This window comes from Poromitra crassiceps (assembly GCF_964638095.1).
Source record: "Poromitra crassiceps genome assembly, chromosome: 4".
Taxonomy (NCBI): Eukaryota; Metazoa; Chordata; class Actinopteri; order Beryciformes; family Melamphaidae; genus Poromitra; species Poromitra crassiceps.
The window spans coordinates 2,887,452-2,891,654 of NC_139626.1; the positions used below are offsets into that span (position 1 = coordinate 2,887,452).

The 4,203-nt window shown below is 46.0% G+C and overlaps 1 long non-coding RNA gene across 1 annotated transcript; it reads left to right on the forward strand.

The window, feature by feature from the left end:
• The first annotated feature begins 504 nt into the window (after positions 1–504).
• LOC310775091 lies at positions 505–3,658 on the forward strand. The gene is made up of 3 exons (XR_014552636.1): positions 505–568; positions 3,314–3,425; positions 3,533–3,658. It is a non-coding gene; the product is annotated as an uncharacterized lncRNA (long non-coding RNA).
• The last annotated feature ends 545 nt before the right edge of the window (positions 3,659–4,203 follow it).

Here is a 4,203-nt window from a genome sequence, read left to right on the forward strand (position 1 = left end):
AACATGTTTCGTTTGAAATTCGAGCGGGCGTCCTGCCGCCCGGGATACGGTAATATTGACAAAACTAGTTGCTTATCATGTATTTAAAACTGTATGTCTTGTATAAGCAGACGGTACCAAAGTATTTTGGTGTACCCCGAAACGCAACATTATGTGCGTTTTTCTATTAGCTTGCATACGTTAGCTAACGCTAAAGCAGATTAGCTTGCGTTAGCGCTTATTCTCTGTATAGACTGCTTTACACAACGTTACCAGCGTTAGTTAACGCTAGGTTAGTCTGTGAGACTGATGTAACGTTAATGTTACGGCAACAGTTGAATCGTTTTTAGACTTATTTGTGAATTACATTTACTCAAAGGGTGAACAGTATGCTACAAAACAATGCTAGCTGACGTTAGTGTGGGGAGTCTGCTTAGCTAGCTAGCAGCCAGAGACAATCAAGTACTGTATAACGTTAGCTGCTAACTCGATGCTAGTTACAACTCTCTCCTGTTCACATTGGTAGGCAGTCATGTCGGGAGGATTTTGTCTGTCTTGAAGGGGTGATCATGAAAGGCAACGACAGAAGGTAAGAGGAATAAGGTTACTGTTCTTCCTCACACACCCTAAAATAGTAAATGGTCATGGTAACCTGTCTATTTTGTCATGGTTTATCACAGAACAGATATTATTTTCTTATATATATATTGCAGGGGATTCATCCCCCGGGGAGCAGAGTGAGAACTGCAAATTCCACACAGAAACTCCTTTTTGATGAACACCCACCTGGGCAGTAGGCAGTGAGGACATGGGGACAGTTAGCCCCATAATGTGACACTGCTACTGTACTCCGATAATATTCTCGTACAGCAGTCATCGTCACACAGCGTTTGAATCCTCACTAGGTAGAAAACGGTTACACCCTGCCTTTTCGAAACCCCCCCACTCCGAAGATCGACCTCCATTCTTCGTAATGGAGGGGTTTTCCCATTTTTTTAAAGGCACCCCTATTCCGAATGGGGACATCCCCTCCATTTCGAAACCCCCCCACTCCGAAATTGATTTTCAAGTCCATATTTCTCAGAGTTTCCTGCATCAAACACTGCAACTCATTGTTTTTTATTGAAAATATGCATAGGCGGCGCTAGACCATCGGGAATGGGGAAGCTAAATTTCCTCCGATTTTCATAAAACAAAATCAATTCAACCCGACTGGCATTCACAAATAAGAACGTCCACATCTTGCTAATATGACTCAATGAACCTTATTCAACTGTGAGCATTTGACTCAAAGTTACAATTATTTTTTTTCAAACACTTGTCAGGGTATGAATGTGGGCGTGTGTAACAGCTCACCTTTAGATGTGTAGAAAACATCATTTATGATTAGATCCTGTCGGCGTAAAAATAATCAGTTGAATATGCTGCTGTGGAACAGATCCTTGCGCTCTCGGATTACGCATTTGACAAATTTAACAAACTGTATGGCAAGACAACATAAATTAACAATGTTTAGTGATTGTAGAGAGATATCTCTGTGCACCTGCAGAAAACTGCGAGCCAGGAATGCGCAAGACCACACCTGGTAGGCTATTTAGACCAGCAGAGTGGAAAGTCTGTGTGCCAAAAAATAAAAACACAGCTCCGGGCCCGATATGCGGTTAACTAGAGTGTGCGTTGTCAAGGTGTAGCCTATTTCTTTGCGGAGTGGGGGAGAAAGCAAGCAGGACAGCTGTGCCCAGTCCCTGAGCAGCGGCTCGCACGATTCTGAACAACACAGAGTGCAAACAATGTCTGTGATCCACAGCTGATTTTAGGATGTATCCAACATTCACATTCCTGTATCTATCTGAATGCAGCAGGCTCGTGTTTACTGCTATAGCGAAATTATATGAAGACAGTGACATATAATAAAAAAAAACAATGAGTTGAAACATTTATTTCAAGCTGCAGGAATGCAGGAAACTCGGAGAAATATGGACTTGAAAATCAATTTCGGAGTGGGGGGGTTAAATCTATTTCAATTTCGGAGTGGGGGGGTGTCGGAACGATGGTGTTTCGGAATGGAAGGCGGTCCCCGCTGAAAACGCTGTTAAAAAAGCTCTCCTACCCGTATCCGACCTCCGATTGCAGATCCGAAGATATGATAGTCCGCCTAGTGAAGCCAGTAATTTAACCGGCGCTGTTAAAATGATACTGCTTGCATGAAACACCCGTTTAGAAGCAGTCTTTGCACAGCCTGTGCCGTATTGAGGACAGGAGAAGCCGACAGGAACCTATTTCATGACATGTTTTGCTTCCCAGGTGCGCTGGATTTGCGTTGATCACTGACAGCCGCCGTCTCCGTGTGACTGCATGTGTTGTTTGCTCGCCATGTGCAAGCGGTGCACCAAGATAGTGAGATCAAACACACCCTGCTGTAAATTCAGCGCAGGCTGTACAAAGACTGCTTCTAAACGGTTGTTTCACGCAAGCAGTATCATTTTAACAGCGCCGGCTAAATTACTGGCTTCACTAGGCGGACTATCATATCTTCGGATCTGCAATCGGAGGTGGGATACGGGTAGGAGAGCTTTTTTAACAGCGTTTTCCACCTATTGAGGATTCGAACGCTGTGTGACGATGACTGCTGTACGAGAATATTATCGGAGTACAGTAGCAGCGTCACGTTATGGGGCTAGGGGACAGTCAGCTTCTTAGTGTATGTAAAATTCTGACACACTGGAATAGTGAATTACAAGTGAAATAATAGACTGTAAACTCTCAATTTCATGGACCCTCTCTTAATGCAAGTGTGTGTGTAGAGAGAGCTATCTCACTCTCTTTCTCCCTGCAGAATCATATTAGCTTCCCCGCGGCGTGGCAGCAAATGCTTTATGGACCGGGGCCCGGTGGGTGGGAACCACTGGTGTAGAGGTAAAAGCACTTGCCTACCACCGCGGAGTCCCAGGTTCAACTCCTGCCAGAGGTACCTCTGGCTTGGTCAGACATTCCTAAAGATTGGCCGTGTCTGCGGGTGGGAAGCCGGTAGGGTATGAGTCCTGGTCGCTGCACCAGCGCCTCATCTGGTTGGCCGGGCAACCTGTTTCGGGGAATGGGCACTGGGGGGAATGGCATGATCCTCCCATGCGCTACGTCCTGCTGGTGAAACCCCTCTGACCCGCGCAACGACCGTTATAATGGGGAATTGGCCAAGTACATTTGGGGAGAAAATGTGAGAAAAATCCACAAAAAGAGATTCTCCAGAAGATGCTGAAAAAAAATTACACTCATGAGTACTACAGATAGAAAATGAAGTTTTCTCACTGCAATCTTATCTGACTTTGTTGTCCAGCTTAAGGCAGTGTGTCCAGAGGCTGCTCTGTGTGCGCTGCATCTTCACTACCCATCTACTCCTCGTAGAAACTCGACATCACTCCATCGACAACAGATACAGCTGCCCAGAGGTATGACAGTACAACTGTATTTTTTTTTTTTTTAAAGCTGAGGGACCTGGTGCTTGCATGTGGTTGGAATACAGTATATATAATATGTTCCTGTTTGTGATTCCCAGAGCGGTCGTGTCACCTGTCAAGGGCCTGTACCAGCCACCCACCCTCTGCTGGGATACCAGCCATCCAGCCGCTGCTCAGCGCTGCCCTGTGTAGAGCATCCTGCCCACTCTCAGCAGACTTTCCCCAAGTAGGGCTGAAATAGGAAGAGACTAAGGTAGAGTCCTGCTCTGGATGTCTGTTTTTATTTGCACAGCTCCCCATGTCTTATCTTAATCATGGAATATTTCAAATGTGATACAGTTGCCATACTCTTCAGGTGCTTCTAAAAGCTGTTGGGAGTAATTGTTGGTGTGGGTGTGTGTTTCTAGATGTGCCCTCTGGTGTCTTTGCTCCAACCTCATCTTCACTGAACATCAGATCATCCTCAGTCTGACTGACCTCACTCAGCCTCAACGGAAAGCACACGCCACTAACGGACTCGTCAACATCAGTAGGTGGGTTATCCCTTTTTATATTACGGTATTATTTTTTCTCATTTCCCCCAATTGTACTTGGCCAATTTCCCTCTGCTGCCGCTCTCGCTGCTCCACCCCCTCTGTCGATCACATTTGCCAGCTGCTTTTCACCTGATAGCGGGGAGCTTCAGTCGCTGGAAGTAGCATGTGGGAGGATCACGCTATTCCCACAGTCCCCTTCCGCCCCGAACAGGCGCCCTGACTGACCAGAGGAG